A 19824-nucleotide genomic window follows, 5' to 3' on the forward strand; every position below is an offset into this window, starting at 1 on the left:
ACAGTATACAACTGGCGATGCATATGTCGTCGGTCAGTTCGAATCCCTATCTCTGACTATATAGTCTCCAACTTGACCAGCACGGAGGCTAAATGGGAAGCGAAATGGTACAGACACCACCCTGAACGCTGCACAAACAACAGCTTGCGTCACCATTTGGGTACGAAATCACGTGAGTGTTGTTTACACCACGTTTTTCTCAATTATAAGTTCCGCTGGCGGTGATGTCTTTTCGATCGAACGAGCTGTCTGCTGTCAGGTAGAAGCTATACATCTCTTTACTGCATGGTCCTGTACGCTCGTCCGCGCCTGGAGACCTTTAAAACGAAAGCATTTCTTGCCGCATAAGTGACGTGGACAGAGCGCGTCGGCAAAGCGTGTTTGTATGAACTGTCGATATTTAATAAGAAAAAAAATGTCTCCACCAGAAATCGAAACATTTTCCTTCCGTTTCCCAGCCGAGCGAACAAATCATTACCCTACACCGACTTTCAGAGAACGCGTCCGGAACGGCGCTGAATAAAATGACGGCGGGAACAGTAAGAAAAAAAACACATGAAATTGGACAAAAATTAAAAAAAAAAACTGTTCCAGCGACAGGGCAGCTAGACGGGCGGCGCCGCCTGTAGGCGCTTTCCTCGCTGGCGGAATGCGCCGGCTCCATCCGGAGAATTGGAGTGCGCAGTCAGTCATTGGTTTATGTGGAGTTTGCTTCGGAACTCCTAGTGTTTAGATGATTTACGTGAATATATGTCCGGTCAAACAGTCTCGCCCACATGTTGTGTTGTTAGCTGCACTAACAGCTACGGAAACTCGTCGGGCGCTACCGGTTTCCATCACAATGGTTGCCTCACAAGCATGAGCGCGCGGGCGACCTTAGTACGGTTGGTTCGAAGACAGAGGCACGTATCCACGGACTTTGATTACTGTTCGGTTGTGGAAACTGCGACAGTTTTTAAAATTTTGCTGCTACCGGAAGCTTTCTTCTTTTTTTTTGTTCCTTCTGTTTCTCAGGAGTGACGGCACGGGAGCCTGGGAGCCGAAGCCGCACTGATGTATCTGTAGTCTTCCTTTTATCGACAATCAAAAACCGGGAAAATCCAAAAGCCAAAGTTGACCACAGTATTTTCCCAGCTATGTACAAGAAAAGGCCGGCTCGGAAAAAGAAAAGGCCACCACCATCGTCACTCGAGCGCTGTTACGCTCTGCACTGATGGACACAAATAATCTTTGCACATCTACTTATCGTTCGCATAGTTATAGCGAATTTAATTTTTTAGAGCAGGCATGAGCAATAGCTATTCCAAAGAACTGCTTCCTCTTCCATCCTTTCGTTCGTGGACCAATGCCAACGAGTTGTAGTGTAAAATATGCGTTGAGACTCTTCGCATCTGTTTAGCTTTGCCTGTGGCCTGCCCTTCTAACCCAGTAAAGCACTCAGTGTTGACCTCATGCAATATTTCCTGGTCACAAAAACTGCTATTAGGCGCCTTATAAAATTCCAACGAGAAAAATAACGAAACTTTGGTTACTGGAAACCAGCATTAATGAAGTTTATTTTCATTTCGAAGGCATGCAAATCGCCATTTGGAAGTGTTAACGGGTTCCCCCTTCTGCTTTCTTCTCGGGTGGGAAATGTTTATTGGTGCCTGGTTTATTTCGCCTTTCACTTGACACCGGTTTGCGTACTTTGTTAGCAGCGCCCTGTAGCATAAGCACGGTGTTTCTCATTGTACTTTTAATGAACGCGAGATTTCGTGATTAGGACGTCGCAGAAAAGGCTGTTTTACCTCGGAGAAATTGCTCCTAACGCTGTAAAACAGATTTAATGGGAACCCTACAAGCCGGAGTTTACAAGTGACGTAGTACACGGTGTGTGAAAGGCTCTGACTTATTTTCGGTCGTTTGGGATTCATAACGTCCAAACAGAAAACTAACTAAATGTACGTATTGCCTTTCCTATACACCGAAATGAGGCTACCGCGGCCAGGTATCAAATTCGTGGTGCACTGAGAAAGCACATCATCTTAGCGAAAGAGCCATCACGGCCAGCCTTTCAGCAATAGAACACGTTCTGGGTTGTTTGGCGGATTACCTAACAACACATCACGCTCTGTTTTTACTCGATTGCATTTTATCGCTTCGACGATATATTCAACTACTGCGTTCGAATGCTCTAGACAGGTGCTGTCACTCGCGCTGAGCTTCCTGCACTGGGAGAAGGCCCAGGACTGCGTCCATCACAGCAGGCATCCGAAAATATTGCCGCTCAGCACAGGAGAATTAACTTTTTTTTTTTCATAATCTCCGGAGTACGTTGAGAGAGATATCATTTTAATATTTTAGCATTTCAGAAGTCAAATATTTGTAGCAGCTCCGACGTGTTCAACCCGAACATCGTTGTATATTCAAAGGCGGAGCTAATCATTTCGCTCATGAGGACGATGGGTTTAATGAGCCATGTTAGCGTAAATGCGGAGGCAGTCCCGTAAATTAATTTCCTTGATTTTCATACCAAAAAGGTAATCCTACTTCAGCCTTGATTGTTTTCTTCTCTACTTTTCCAGCTTTCGCTGCAAGGCTGAAGGTGAAAAAATCGTCGGCTTTAAGATAGCGTGGTTGTAGTCCATTTCGTGGGACATAGTCAGATCAATCCTTCTGGATTGAACTCTTGCCTAAACAAAATACTTAATATGCTTAATACTGTCACTTGGTGGTGACAATGCCGTTCACAACAAATGAGAAAACTTGATCTTCACTGGAATCAACTTTTTATAGGGCTGAATTGCATGCACTCGCAAAAGAACTAAGCAATCGGCAGCGGCGATAGCAACAATCGTGCTCAGCAGTCGTCGATCCACGTAGAAGAACAGAGGTTTGGGCTAGTTGGTGATCATCCATGTTTAAGCAACAGCGCAAAAGGACAGAGACGAGTGGAAGGAGGTGCACAACGACAGCGCTGAACTTACAACTGTCTTTATAAGGGAAAAATACACATCAATTTATACTCAACTCAATCTGCGCACATGCGCAACGTCAAAAACATGCGTCAAACCCAGACGTACTTATCAGGATAAAATCAATTACAAATCACATGTGTGTGCAATGAGCCTTTAATCTTTGTGAAGTAGGCTCATTTCTCTGGCTGATAAAGACACGGATGGTGTACTGACACACCCGTCTGTTTTTCTGGTGATATGGAAAGCCTCAGCCAGCTCTCTTGTGCGCCGGGCATTATGCACGAACGACAATTCTGTATCTACAAAAAATGGAACACAATTACATGAAGAACAATGATTCATGAGCCTAACGTTGATACATCGGCCAGTTTGGCCGATGTACGTGCGGCTACAAGAGAGCGGAAATTTGGTACCCTACACCCTTGTGACACGGAACGTACCTACTTACATGCTTAATGTTACACTTATTTCCTTTGCGTCCTTCACTCTTCCTTAGAACGGCAGCCACCAATTTTTCTAGTTTGTTAGGGGCTGAGAATAATGCATCCACTCCGTGCTTAGCTCCCACTTTCTTTAACCTGTGAGATAAGGCATGCACATAAGGCATAACCGCCACCTTCTTGCGTTCTTTAGGAACCTTTTGCTGCTCCGAACAGCGTTCTGAACATTTTATCATTCGGATAACTTTGTCTGCCCTAGACACTAGAATGGCGTCAGGGTACCCCGCATCCTTACACCTCTTAACCTGAGTGGCAACACTAGTGCTCACTTGATAAGGGCAAGACTTTTGATCTGCCATCCTTAAACAACTATTAACTATTATAAACCCTTTCACTCTAAGCAAGCTTAGAGTGAAAGGGTTTTTAATTCAGCAAGGTCTTTTCACTTCTGGGAGAATACTGCCAACAGATATGGTACGGCTGAAACGTCAGTTTTCAATCCGTGTGGTTGGAGGGTCCCTGAGGATGTGACACGAGTTCTTGAAGTCTTCACAAGAAATGGGTCGGGACTGGAATTCACCCACGAAATTCCTCAGGAAGGTGTTCTTCAGTTCCTTGATTTAAAATTGACGTTTCAGCCGGACCATATCTGTTGGCAGTATTCTCCCAGAAATGAGACGCCCTTGCTGAGTTAGAAAAGTTCATGGATTGCCTACATTTGAGTTTGCATACAAATGAAGCCTCATTTAGTCTTATGTTTGATATTAAAAAGGCGTTTATTACAATGCATAACAATATTCCGTGTGGAAAACTGTCCCGTCATTTCTTTCGTGGTCCTTCTCTTGAGTTAAACCATCTGTTTGAGCGATCTCAAAATGGGGGAATTGGATTTCTGCAAAGTAGATTTAGACGTTCACATTGTGGTGTTCTCAAAGGATGCGTCTCATCGCTTATCTCGTTCAATATTTATGTTTTTTACCTTCTAAGTGATAAGATCATAAGAGATTCATGAATATGTACATTTCACTCTGCTCATCTCACCTAATACGGATTATTTTTTTGTGCGTGCCTAGAGAGGTACAAAAGGTTGCTACTAAGTATTAGTTTAAATCTATATTCGTCGTCATTAACTCATTGGAAGCGCAGCTTGTATGCTTTACAAGTTCACACAAACTGGTCGCGTATAGTGAACCTCTTTTTTTTGTTTTTCACATCGCCAAAAGCATCTCACGACAATGTTACCCCATTATTTGTCGGAATACATACGGACGGCGAACTATCGTGGAATACACACATGTTTACCTGAACAATAAACCTAAACACGTCGAATGCTTGTTGTATGCTTCGTAATCGCGTAGCTGCCGTTTACCACTCAATGTTTAATTGCCCAGTCTTTAAAATACTCTAGAATGCTAGAATAGAATATCCTGTCACACGTCATTTGTTTAAATGCTCTGCTGTGTGGAAAAGCAGGATAAACCATACTTTTAAGAAAATGGCTAAATGTTTTATTAATTCCACACACAATAATCCACAAAGTGCGTAGGCATATCCCTTGCTCCACCCATGTACCATTCTCCGACGAAGACCGATCAGACACAATTGACAATTCCAGCTTACAAGAATTTATTTCCGTAATTGCGAACACCTATTTTCACTCAGAGTGCGGCTTCTCATCTCTGTATCAAAGTTCAGTTTCTTCTTGCGTCGATGAGCTCCATTCGAAGACGTCCTCTTCTCCAAGGTCCTCCTCCCAAGGCATTTGGCTGATCCCTCTTCTGTCGTTTTCTTTGTCCAAATTTCCGAAGCCAAAAATCGCAGCGGGTTCGTGGAACCCAGCGGCCGTTGCAGGCCTGTGCAGTCGCCCCGAAACGACGGCCGCAATAAGTAGCACCCCCCCCCCCCCCTCCCCCCTTCCCTCTCTTCTCGGCCCCCACGGGGCCGCGTGCTCTCTCGAGTCAGCGTATCTCCTTGCCGCTTTCCATGCGGCGGTCTTCTGGACCACTCCGTCGCTCCGCTTCCGTTGCTCTGAGGATGTATTTCGTCCGTTGTCACTTGCCGGGACGCAAGGCACACGTACAAATAGCCAACCGTTCGTTTTGCCAGTACAGCGAGCACGACAGTGTTCCTCTCGTCATGTTTGCCTTCTTTAATTGACATCATGTTCAAACAATTAATGTGCTACGTCACCTCCTAAGTGTGAAACTAGGAAAAAAATTAGTTAATTATAAAAAAATTTTTGAAACGCTGTCTAAGGAGAGCGAACCCATTTTAGTGAATTCAAAAAGCCCTACTATACATGTCATATAGATTTAATGAGCCGTCCGGCGATGAATTTAACATAAGCACTCCAAGTCACATATATATGGTGCCAATGGTAAGCTTGAAAAATTGTGAATTCATGCTGTACACGAACAACACAAATAAAAATCTACGTTTAGTAGTAATAGGCTTTTGTTGGAGCGCCTAGAATACCATTTGAGGCTTTGGCGTATCCCTAAAAATATTATCATTATAAATAATAATAGTACCAAAATAATATTATTATTATTTTTTTTTTTAAATGGCGTGGAGATGTAACATAGCCGGCGGAACAATGAGACAGAAAAGATTTGGGTATAAGTGCGTGGCAAGAACAGTAAGCGAAACAGGAAGCCCTATTTTGACCGCTTTATTAGCGCAGCGCGGCATCCGAGGTGTCTGATGCTGTGGAAGGCACCACTTGACACGTTTTGAGGACGATTGCAGGTAATTTGAAAGGGAGATCAGTGTTTTCAGCTACACCTTATTTCCTACGTTTATAGAATGTATAACTGCAACCTTCCTACTTTCCGCTTCACTCTCAGCTCCCAGTGCCCAACATCCTGTTTCACAAAATAACGGCCAGGGGGAGGACCAGAAGAAATGAGACGACAAAGGAGAGAAGGGCGTAGAAAGCGAGATAAGATCCAGGGCAGATGAGAGCGTGCGGGTCGCGAACAATCTCACAGGCAATAAGCGGGAAGGGAAGAGTGGCGGAAGTGGGGCCCCACAAAAGCAAATGAGCCCACAAACAAAATGCACGCAGAGAAAAGTCTCCCTATTCTTTTTTTTTTTTTCTCGTCACCCTCCCCCACCCCTTCTTCTATTCACACAGAGCGAGTGTCTGTGATCCCACAAAACCAACGAGTGGTTGTTTGAGTGAAGCCCTAGTCAAGCAGAAGTGACAGAATAGGGCAAGATGGTTTGGAGAGGGCGGCAAGAATCTGTTAGTTCCTGCAGTAGCTGTCGCAACACTCCTGATGAGTAAAGGGAACGGCCCGAGAGCGGTAAGCACAGATATTTTCAGAAAAGACGTTCCAGTAAAGCGTTGTTTTGAATGCGAGCTTAATTGTGAGACTAACAGTCATGCACCCTAATGTACAAAGCTCCTTCCCTCCCTTGTCCTTTCTTGATATCGCTCCCTCTGTGCTTCCCCTCGCTATCCTCTCCCTATCCCCTTTTCTTTTCCGCTGGCCTCAGCTCGGGTGGTTCAGATTTTAGATGACAGTTGCGCAGCCCAGAACACTTTTTTTTCTTCCTTTTTGATTATTTAATAAACCATTACCACCACCACCATGCACTCATCATTGACTCAGAGCAGTGAAAGCCTCCAAGAGAGCATCTGCATATTTGAGGTAGTAGTTATCTATTTATTGCACATAAGGACGAATTCAAAAAGAAACTAAAATATATGGCAAAGAGGCTAGGAATGCCACCTTCACACTGTGTTAACATTAGTTTAGTTTGGTTTGTGGGGTTTAACGTCCCAAAGCAGCTCAGGCTATGAGAGACGCCGTAGTGGAGGGCTCCGGAAATTTCGATCACCTGGGGTTCTTTAACGTGCACTGACATCGCACAGCACACGGGCGCCTTGCTTTTCGCCTCCTTGGAAAAGCTGTCGCCGAGGCCGGGATTCGATCCCGCGTCCTTGGGAACACTAGTCGAGCGCCGTAACATTCGTGTTCCACGAGGAGATAGCGATGAGTCACACGTGAGGATATGCATACATGTAGCGCATTGGGAGCTTCGCTCAACGTGGATGCGCCATATGCGCGCAGTAGGTGTCCGGTCACTTCGGCGTTAGAGGCAGCTATATATAAGGCCTTCAAACTGGCTACTACCGTATGTTACCTGCTTCCCAGTGGCAGCCCTCGCGCAAAGAGTGCTAGTGTTCCCACCAGACTTGGCACGCGCGTCTGTCATCAACTTGCTACTTGTGGCCCTCTAACGGCGGGTGTGCCACGGACTATAATCTAGTGACGCCCTGCCCAGTTGCGGCACAGTTGAGATTGGAGGACTTGCATACGTTGCGGGGCTTTTACAAAGGCGCGTTACGTTGCGCAAAACGTCTACAGGAAGATGGGCATCATACCCCTGTTAATCCCAATATATATATATATATATATATATATATATATATATATATATATATATATATATATATATATATATATAGCTAACTTGAACCAAGGGTTACAAGATAATATATTTCAAGTAGGAGAGTGAAACCATTTGCATACAACTGCCAGTCTCCTTGCGCACTACAGGCCTTTGTTTGTTTTGCAATTACTTAATTGGCTAATTATGTTAATTTGTCTAATTTAATAAATATCGACTTTAGACCAAAAATATGAATGGGAAAGTTGGAGAGCGCCTTCAGAAACCCCCTTCCTGTAATTGTGATAACGAAAGCATCACGTATATCTTTTCCCCGGGCTCAGAAGAAAGCCCGCGAAATACAAATAAAACCACGTGACAAGCCCATTTGCGCGCCACGATTGCGGTGCTCTCAGTCGTGGTTTAAGCGAACAAAATCAGCTTCGGCCGTGTTTCCTCGGCCCCGTTAAAGCGGCAGGCCTTACGCCTGCGGTGGCTTCTTCGCCCGCGTCAGAGACGGCCCATGTGATGGTGCAAGTAGCAGCGAGCGCGGCAACGCCTTAGCATCACCTTCTCTCCCATCAGCGAACGTCACGACAATCGGATGAGCGATAAGGTATCAGCCACTGAATCTGCGCGTACAGGTTTGGGGGGTAGATGACAGCATGTGACCAGACTCAGATTCGCGCTCGCACCTTCTTTTGCTGGTACTTTATCGCCATCCGCCTGTCGTGGCGTAGGCTGCTGGGCCCCAGCAGGCCTTGCCAAGATCTCGGTGGCGACGGGCGAGCTCGCTCCAACCATCGCCAACATTTCAGCCTGCCGCTGCAACGGGTCCATCGGGTAACGGCCCCAGCTGATTTCGTTCGCTCAAACCACGACTGAGAGCATCACAATCGTGGCGCTGAAATGCTCTAGTCACGTGGTATTATTTGTATTTCACGGGCTTTCTTTTCAGCCTCGAAAAAAAGATACACGCGAGACTTTCTTTATCGCAATTCATGGAATGGGGGTTTTTGAAGGTTCTCTACAACTTTCCAATTCATATTTTTGGTCTAAGGTGAATATTTAGGAAGTTAAAAAAATGTACATAATTAGGTAATTACGTAATTAAGTAACTGCAAAACAAAAAAATTGCCTGTGGGTGGTGCACAAGGAGACTGGCAGTAGTATGCAACTGGTTCCACTGACCTCAAATATATTATTTTGTAACCCTTGGTTCAAGTCAGCTGGGACACCCGGTATATATATATATATATATATATATAGTTGCGCCCCCTCGGACGGATACACCGCCCTGGTCTCTAGCGGCGCTGGCCATCGAGCCGCCCTCGGACGATCAGCGACCAGGCGCCTTACCTCGGCTGCCTTTAAGGCGAAAACCTTTCTTGGCGCATGGGCTCGCAAATTTCGGCATCAAATGTTCGTACTAACTGACACAAAGAAAAAAATTGTCTCCGCCTGGAATCGAACCACTATCCATCCGATCTCGTGTCGAGAGCGCGAAAACTGCACGTCGGGCTTGTGAGAAGACGGTCACAATTCTCCTTGTCAAGCATGAGATTAGAGTACCAATGACAATGCAGTTAGTGATAATGTTGACAATAGGATGATAATTACACTGCACTTAGTGATGATGGTAGTAGCGATGAGCATTGCGGTGCATTTAGTTCATAATGATAATAGTGGCGATAGTTATGATGATGATTATAATAAGGATGACAATGAAGATGCAGCACAGTTAATAAAAACAACCCTGTTGTGGCCATCCCCATTTCCGCTCTTAAGTAGACTCAAGCGCAGTCCTGTAATATTTTTTTTTTTGCGTTTTCTGCGTACGGGAGATAATGATAGGACGTGTCATGCACGTACGCAGCTAGTTTTCTGTACATAGTCTAGCATGATTACAAGGTAATCGCGTGGACGTCAACCAAGAGCAGAAACAGTGCCATTTCCGAGAATCTTCGGACGTGGTATAAAGATGACAGTCTCCTCACTGTTGTAGGCTTGTAGCTGTTTGCAGCGTTCACTCCTTTTTCATCTAGGCTTTTATTATTATTATTTTTTTTTAATTCTCGTTCGCGCTTCAACGAACAAGCAATGATAGTATTGATATTTGGGACTGTGCGTTCCAAAGCTACACCACTGGCGCGTGCAGCGTCAGGGCGTGGCGCATGGATAATTCGCTCGCTATCTTACACCATGTTCACTGCTGAGGCAGAGCCGAACACCACCATTGCCAGATCATGTCAGGCGCGCATGGTTGTATCGTTCGTGAAGAGCAGGAGCTCGCCACAATGACACATGGTATACCTTTAAACATTGAGAGAGAGAAAGACATGACGCTATGTCAGTCGCTTGGACGATTGTCGTAGCACAGAACAGCTAACGTTTCTGTAATGGGCTACACAGAAATCACGCAGGATACAGTCCTTTTACACTTCGCCTTCATCGCAATGCGGCTGCCGGCGCACACACGTCACAGTTCTGCCGCAACCTTCCGCCGCTGCCTTTGCCGCCGGAGGGAGCACGAATTTACGAGTGAAACCCAGCACCCGCTTGCAATATAGAAACTTATTGACGCTATTTCTCTACGCTCAACTTCCCGCTGTCTCACTAAAATCTCTCCACTCTTCCCACATTGCCTGGAAACCTTCCCGGCAACATTTTCTTCTCTGTTGATTTCTTTCTCCTAAAACATTTGCGTTGCGTTTCTTCTTTGGCTGTCCTGGTCCTTAGTTGCCTTTCGCTTTCCTTTTTTTTTTACCTCTCCTTTTCCCGTTCATATTTAGGAAAGTAGCACGGTCATCCGGTACTTTCCGACTGCTCGAGTCTCATATATCAGGAACAAGGCCCTATTATTAGATTGAGGAAAAGCCAGCTTGATGGTGATGGTGATTATGATGGTGAGGCGCACGCAGTTGTCAGTGCGGTTTTCCCACACAGAATGAATTGGGTCCGCAGCAAGCTCAAGGCACACAGTCAGCGTTCACCACGTATACACTCCCATTCAAACAGACAATGTCCGCATCCTCCATTTCTTAAATGCTTCTTGAGTAAGAAAACGCTTGAGAAAGCTACTTTGACTTACAGCTAATATTTACAAAACATTAAGCAACCAGCACTCCAAGCAGTACAACATTGTCAAAATCACATAATGACGGGATCATACTCTGAAAGCGAGGATTAAGCATTCTAACTCGTAAGTCAAGCTGAACTGAAGTCAAGCTTGCACGCTTTCGGAGTGTCAAGGTTCATGAAAACTCCGCAAGGGCTGCGATATATCTGACGGAATCGTTCTCGGCCGCGCAATCCAGCCATTTCACCAAACTCGTCCAGCACCATTGCCCACCACGGAGCTCGCGCGTAAACGCCGAAGCAAGGCACTGAAACCAGCATAAGCCATCAAAAACGAAATTCGAACAGGATTCTAAATATCGCAAATAGCAGCCAATTGACCGCCCACTGTGAACCCGCTGAAATGCGAGACTTCACTTTAAAAAAGAAACACAAATAAAAAGAAAGTACTGGCCCTCACCCAGTTAGTCTGAGGACACAGACTTGCACTTGCCAGCGAATACATATTACGAAACGATATAACTCCTCGCGCTTAATATTGCGCTGATAAATAAAGTAATCCTCTCTCTCTCTCTCTCTCTCTCTCTCTCTCACACAGATATTTCCTCTCTCTCTTGAACACCTAAGCTGCGGCACGGGTGTTTAAGATATTAGATAGCAGTTGCCGCGGCCGACAACTTTAATTCTTTTCCTAATTTTTTTTTATTATTATTTTAATGAGCACCTACCACTACCACAAGGCCTGAACGCCTGCAAACAATCTGGGCAGGAAGCGCGAACTGTAGGCAAGCACAGAGAACGGAAGAAGGAAAGAGCTTTGTACTCTGACCTTAGTAGGTCCGCCAACTTTTCCCAGAAAAGAGGCATCCGCGGTCGACGCTTGGAACACCCTTTGTCAAAGTACTTCTAGCACCGTGCAGCGGAAGAAAGAAATGTCATAACCGGATTGAGAAAACGTTTCGCGCTGTTTGCCGGCTGACACGACAGTGTATGTTATCGACGAAGCGGTTTAAGAATAAAAAAAAAACGCTAATCTTTTAATAATTGAAGCACTGCAATTCGAAAAGACGCTTTGAATCATTAAAGTGCACGGTAGAAGACAAAACGTAACACGCAATAACTTACTCTCCTATCGGACTAGAGGCGGTGGCTCGCTCATTTAGACGAAGGCCCCATAAAACGAGTTCCGTTCTCAATGGAACAGGCGGCAGTGGATGTTATGTGGGGATGTACTGACAGGTCATCCCAAGGCGGTCGCTTGCTGTCGTCATGCGTGCTCGTCAAGATTTGGAATTGATGGACTTTGCAATTGTCACGCGGATAACCGAAGAGTGTGAATGCGCAAAACGAAAGGAAGGATATTTTGTGCCATCTCGACCGTGCAGTCAGCGCGCAACAAATGTTAGATGGGGCTAACCGAACAGGGAAGAAGCCTGTGGATCGGTCCTGGGCACTTAGTGGGAGCGAGTGCCTTTTAGGCCGGTCATGCTGATCGCGATCCAGAGCCGTGGGCTCTGAAAGCAAAGCGGCCAAACTAAAGTGGGACGCTGCCCAGTTGAATGATTGCTATATTCTCTATATTCTAGCAGGAACTGTAACTACACACCACGGCAAGCCCCGAAGTTGCCAGCTGCGTCAGCAAATTTCACTACTAGATTTCCGCCCTCACACAGTACAATGCAACGCAAGCTAGCGTTTGCGCCTTCGGCACTTATCGTGAAAATAGCATGCATGTAATGGATGGTTCTCTGTACACATAATCAAATTTGAATTAAGAACGAACCTTTAAAATAAAGGAAAAGTGATTTCCTGTCCTATACTCTGAACTTATGTCCCTTTCGTTCACACCCACCGATTAAAGTTACAAGCTCGCAGTGGTGTTGATGAACTGGCGGGTCTTGTCATCAGAAGCTGCGGTGATTACTCCGCCTGTAGCCGATAATGATATGCGAAAAGCAGCTACACCTGCCAAGTGGCAGAGTGTACTCTATAAAGTGGCAGAGTGTCCACACAGTATTCTGTAATTTCTCGTCGCGCAATTCGCGAGTTTATTGGATGGAAATACAGCGCAAAAGATGAACACCACAGCAAAGGAACATAAGGCATCTGGCTACCCGGATGATGTTTTATTGTTGGGTTGTAACAAGATAGCCAAAAAGCTTAAACGTCCAGCCTTGGTGCCTTGTGCGGAAAAAGGAAAGGAGAGGAAAACGTTTGCCGTTCTGCCTTATGTACACCGCCTGCTACACAATCTTAAAAATGTGCAAAACGATTTGGCATAGAAGTTGTTTTTTCTGCACCTCAAAAACTTAAAAGTGTTTGTGTTTTTTTGGAAAGAAAAGCTGAGCATCAGAACGAACATGAACCAACATGTGGGGTCAAGCATGAAACAAAGTATGTGTCGTGTGCTGAAGGAGTAGTCTATAAAATCTCACTATCATGTGGACAAGTGTACATTGGGCAGACATTAATACATTAATACATAAGTGCATTAATACACGTTTGAAAGAGCATGCAAATAACTTAGACGCTAATAAATCTACTTATCTCGTTGACCACGTCCGTGACTGCGAAACTTGTTATCCTTCACTGCGCTATTCTGATATCCTCTATAAGCACCCGGTCCGCTTAACACGTGAGATAATGGAGGCCTACCACATGAGGAAAAAAACTAGGTTGTGCGTTAGTAAGCCATCAACTTATTTACATGAAAGTGAGATTGCGTGCCTGCATCCCACGTAGCAACACGTGTTTGTGCTTGTCCTTTCTTCCATATATTGTGTTCCCTCTTTAATAAACTTTCAACAGCGCTCGTCTTGTGTTCCTTTCCCGTTATGTTCGTCTTTTGCGCTGTTTTTTCATCCAATATGTTCCACCAACTCGCCCGTTCTCTAGTGTTGAACTTCGCGAGTCTTTGGGAAACACTGCACTGGAGGCGTTGTCCAATGAAAGAGTAATTTTACTGAGATTGTACACAACTGACTTTCATTCACCAAAAAAAAAAAAAAAAGAAAAGAAAAAAAAAAGAAGAAGACGACACATGCGCTGTCAGAGCAGGCCAGAATGTGCTAGCAATGTTCTACAGTGCTTATGAATATACTTATAATTGTCGACTGTTCAGTCGTCTCTTCTGTCTGCTGCTCTAATAGCTGTACTTATGGCTCTAAGTACGGCAGGCGTGATGGCTGTCATAGTGGCCTCTACTCTTGGTCCTCTTGGCGTATCACTTCGCAGACCGGCATGCCACGTGCACCACTTAAATCATGCATCCCTGCCCGAACAGGTGGGTATTTCAAACACAGCTACGAGATGAGATTGTGATACCTAGGTTCCTCACACCGAGCCAACTCTCGCCACCGATCAATAATTTAACTGCCTCTTGCCACGGTGGCCAGTTTTCTCATAATCCAGTAGTCAGTCTCAGAGATCACGAGGAGTCCTCATACCACTCCTGAAGCAGGGGTGCAGCAGTTAAGTGAAGCGCCACTGGTCCCGTCAGGTGGCCTTCTCAAACCCAAAGTGGACTCCCCTGATATACGCAGCTGACGCCATACACAAACTGCACAGCTCAGGCCCTCACATCATCCTTCTAATGCTAGCGCAATAACAAACAAGGGCAAAACAAGATATAATGAGCCGCAGACGACAGATCCTAGCTGCCCGAAGGGAGAATAGAAATGAGTATTATGCATCAAGGAGAGTAGCCGGGCCAGTTGGTACATAACTAAAAAAGAGCGCACTTTCGCCAGTATTATGCGCTTTGCAATTCACAACAGCACTGTAAAGGCAGAAATTGGACTGCATTTTTTTGCCAATTTATGCGGGTTACACCAGTTAAATGTTGACGATTGGCGCGCACACGAGTATAAAGGTATTTTATCCACATAGCGTGCATTTGGTCCAAACCGAGCGCCTAGGCACACCCTCCAAAGGATAATCCCTTCAAGAGGTACACTCGGGGGCACTTTTTCTTAGCAATGGGCGCAAAGGTAGGGAGGCGGGGCCTTTAAACGTGTCGCTCCGCCATGTAGTTCGACCGCGCGGCTTTCGGCCTGCATAGACGTTGCAGATCATTTCTTTCGTTTGCTTCGACAGCCAGCGTCTCTTGAACTTGATTCGAATCTTGTCTGGTGAAAACGCTCCAAGTCGTTGCGGAGTGAACGAACCAGAACCGGAACGACCCGAACAGGCGGCAGTCGCTATCATGTCTGCAAAGTCGGGGCGTCGATCTATAAAACCCGCGACAGACATATCACAGAAGAAAACCTGGTGGAATTAAGACAAGTGTTTTAGCCATAGCAGCTTCATTTCGGAAAATCAGTTCTGTTATAAAAAAAATATACCGTAAATAACTAGCGCTGTGATTTCAATTTGTTTTTGCAGAAACTACTCATGTAACTAGGGACTATATATATTCAGCTGCGTAGAAAGATGGTGTGTTTTGGCTCTGTAGCTTTGGCTTCATTGCCAAGAAAAAGTGTCCCCGAGTATAGTCGCAGCACAACTTCCTGTAGATAGCGAGAGGGAAAAAGAAGCGCTCCGCAGGGTTCGAGCAGATAAGATCTACCCCACCCGGACCTTTTGCATTCGATCCTTGGTGTGGGTACACAACACAACGCTTGCACGGCTCACTAAACTTCATCATTGCTTTTCAGTTTATTGCATTATTGACGTAGTACAACTGCCACAGCTTTAAAGCCAGTTTCTTCTAGACGAAAGATAAGTTTCTTCAGAATGGCGTCAAGGTCATCCCCAAACAGTTTTCACTGGAACAATGTACGCAACCTCTTTAAATGAACTCTACATACTTGGTATCATGAATACGTGCAGATGTTGCTGCTGCAGTAGAATTTATGGCAGCCCCACTTATGCTTCCATCTTTACACTCTAGAAAAGGTTTGATATGTACCTTGTCCAACATCGTGACTCTGGTCTCATGAGGCTGCAGGCGCTTAAATCTTTGTGCAACGTATTGTAAGAAAGTGTTCTCTGACGATTCTTCTAGTGGAGCTAGCTGAAAAGATGAGCCCACATCTCGTATTGCGCTTGAGTGAGGCAAAGTCAGACTGTTCATCTTTCTCGGGTACTTGTACGCACCTACCTATATGGTGTACAAAGTGCTTGAAAGCACCATTAGTTGAGAGCTGTATTGATTACGCCCTTTAGCAAGTATTACCAGCTGGTCCTTCAAAAACTTAACAGCCTCCTTCTCCTCTGCACATAGCGATTTCCAGTTTGTTAAACAGAACACTGCTTGCATCCCCTAGGTTGCAGTTTTGAACATCAAAATATAGCCTAAAGAGACTATCTAAAATTTGCAACAACGATCATACATCATGAGCTGTGTCTGCAACAACACTATCTCTCAACATTTTGACTTTGACTTCCTGATAGCAGGCACTTAGTTTCAAACTGTCAAACACTGTTAGGGAAGCATTAAGGCATGGCTCACTTTCGATTACAACTTAAAGAAACATTGCGCATCTATCATTGTGTATGACAGTCATTACATCTGGAACTGATGCAGCTTGAAGGCACGCTTTCAGTTCTTGAAGAGCTGAAAAATGGTGCCTTTCTTCCTCCGCTTCTTACGACACAAGACTATCTTGGAGAGCCCGAGCAAGTTCTGAAGCCTCCTATCGGGACTTCTTAATAAGTGGAGCTTTCTCTTTTCTTCAAAAGTTATGAAGGGCACCCAGTGAACATGATAGGCACAGCCAAGTGCCTAAATGTGGCACAGGCAATGACACCGCAAGTGCATTTCCAGTCTCCCAGTCGGCGCATGATGTTGTTCTCTTCAATAGGTGCAGAAAGCCCTTACTTGCATCTATGCTGGCAGTTTGTAATTAACATATAAAACTTCTGCAGTATGATTTCTAGGAGCTTTTTTGTGCCCAATGATTGTGTTTGTGACGTGCAGCAAATGCATGGGACACTACTTTCCCGCAATAAACGTCCTCCGTGCAGTGCACAATAAACCTACTACACGCTGTCCGCTTGAAGTTTATGACAATTGTTCCTGATCTACGTACATGAAAGGAAGAAATATAATTTACTTTGTTCTATAGAACAGCATATTAAGTAAAGAAGCTGCAAAACGCAGTATAGAGCTGGATGAAATGAATGGTGCAGTCAGTGGATAATTAACTGACAAAAAGAACTCGTGAAGTGACATTTAGTTCGATAGGGAAAAAACTTGTCCTGTACAGGAAGTCGGTTGCTCCTCGCACAAGTGGCGTATAACCGGCATAAAACTTTGTGTGCCTAGAAGAAGAACAAGAAGAAGAAGAAATGATGATGATAGCATCACTCGTAATGGCCCATACTCACGGTAAGGGATTGGCCAGGATGCATTGCAGATACAAAAGACTCTACGCCAAAGCGCACAAGCTGCATTTGCGTTCTTTATACTAGGTCTTATCCAAGGCAACTTTTTTTCTCAAATCCGCAGATGAAAAGAAATTTTTCCCTCATTTTTTTTTTTCGGGGGTTGTCGGATCTTGGTGTTTTTATTCAGCATTTGTTTGTTTCTACATGTGGAAAGCATTTCGTTAAACATGGTGATCTGAGCATTTTGACTCTTTCGGTAATCTGCCATTTGCTGGCGCCATTGCAGAATGGCTAGAGGAAGACAAATTGCACGAGAAAGGCAGCGGCTTCCGCTTGCTGCCACGCGCAGCAGAACCCTGCCCGGCATCATCTGGAACGCTCGGCCGGGCGTTTGCCGGTGCGCCCCTTTTCCCCGGCGTCTTGCGTCGCCTGGCCAAGAGATTCGCCAATCCCCGATATGCATCAACGAGTGAGCAGCCCGGCATGACTGAGGAGCCTGGAGCTCGCCGCAAAGACCTCCAGCGGCAACGGCTGTAACCAATTGGGAGGCCCCTCTGAGACGCTGTCATGTAAGAGCCTTTCCGGGGTTTGCGGAGCAGTCATCGAGGCTTGACTGGCCTAGGCTTCGACCAGACAGACCACTTGGAGCCTACTGCATCGGTAGAGGCTGACCTGGCGGCAGCATGGACAGCAACGCCCGCGAAAGTTCACAGAAGGCCGAGAAGCGCAGTCGGAATCCGGCGGTAAGCGACACCAGGGAGCCCAAGCAAAGGCGAGCACGTAATGCGGCCAAGTCAGCCCCCGCCGGAATCGACTCGCCGGCTGATGCAGGAAAGGCATCCGTTGACATGCCTACACTGGGTCAACCGAAAAAAACTACCAAGGAAACAACTGCTGAGCCTAAACGCAAGTCACCACGTTTGACGAAAAAGGCAGCGGACTCACCAGACAATTCAGAGCCGTCACCCCCTGAAGGGAAGGCCAATGCTGTGCTTCGAAAGGCGTATTCTCCAAGCACCTATTCAGGTCCCTCCTCGGCTACTACCGTTACTACCGTCAAGAGTGGCCGGCGAAGTGGCAGCCGTCGTCGACTGCGCAGCGTGTCTCGGGAACCTGCTGGAGCCAGACGACACTCGGCGAGAAGCCACAAAAGATCGCCAAGCAGCGGTGGCAGGAGGAGGCGCTCCCGTTCTCATCGCCGATCGGGATCCAGTTCATCCCGTGGCAGTCGGGCAGGAAAGCGGCCTGGGACGAGGCGCCGCAGATCCCATTCTCGATCCTCAAGGCGCTCCGGCGGACGCAAGCACGGAGCAAAGCGCCGTCACCATTCCACCAGTGTGTCCTCCCAAAGCAGCGCCCCGAAGAAGGGGAGGAAGAACAGGGGACGTTCCAAGTCTCATGCCAGCAGCCGAGGAAAGCGTAAATCTACAAAGAAGTAGCTAACCAAAGGCGCAATTGAAAATTGAGGTAGCGCGATTATAGCTTATCGGCAGTAACTTGGTTGAGGAAGCCAGTATATACAAAATCTAAAAAGCTATTCGGCACGTCGGATATTCGGCCAAAAGCCTAAAATTGTTTTTTAAAGCAGTGAAATGCAATTAAAATCTATTCACCTGCTTTGACTTGTTTGTTTTCTTGCGTGAGTATAATATACATTTCGATCACTTCATTGACCACGCAGCGGTGGGAACGCCAAACAAACTCACTTTTTATTACATCGTGGAATTTCTCAGCGTCAAGGTTCTTTGCCCTCGGGCTCGACAAAATGTAATTGAAACTGACAGTCCACTGTGGCGCTTGGATTCTATAGGAATCGATAACCAGGCTGTCAGGAGACGAATTCCATGTATGCACTTCGCGGCCACACTTCGCATGGCAGAGCCATTCTGGACAAAGGCAAAGATTTCGTGTTATAAAAATTTTGGGCATATTTTTTTTTTCCTTTTTTCACGAACTAATTTTTTTTTTTTTTTCGTCGATTGAACTTTTCTACGCGGGAATTTTCGTCTTCTCTTTCTCATAGATCTTGTTCGTTTGGGGTCCAAGTGAGAGTATTTTTCTTAGCATTTCTTTAAGGAAATATCTGCTCATGTGTAACAGAAAGTACCACGCATATTATCTTATTAAGAGATATATTTGAACGACAGGGAGGCATACTATCGTGGGCAAAATTATGAAAGGTAAATGATGAACGCATAAAAAAACTTCTTTACAATTTTTGTTTTAAAAAATCGGTGTTCGTGTAAAGTTTTCACGCTGCATAAATGAAAAGACCACGCACCACCTGACACAGTGGTAATAACGGAGGTAATCGCAGATATCGAATATTACCTACTCCGCATTAGCCTTGCCTGGAACAAGCAACACACACGCTGGCGGCAAGCTCGCACCAATTATTGGACGCTGTTGCGTGCCGCGGAGACCCACAACCTCACCGTGAAATTTGAAAACTACGAAACATGTCCCGGAGGGCCAGTCATTGACACAAGGCAGGATAAAATTCCACACGCACACTGCAAGCATCGGAAGACAGTCTGGCAACAGATAACGCTCTCCTAGGCGCCAGCCCTAGTCTCTAATTGTGGCTGAAAAATCAACGTCTATACTAGAAACTTAAA

Source organism: Amblyomma maculatum, chromosome 1 (assembly GCF_055883805.1).
Source record: "Amblyomma maculatum isolate TAMU_Amacu chromosome 1, ASM5588380v1, whole genome shotgun sequence".
Taxonomy (NCBI): domain Eukaryota; kingdom Metazoa; phylum Arthropoda; class Arachnida; order Ixodida; family Ixodidae; genus Amblyomma; species Amblyomma maculatum.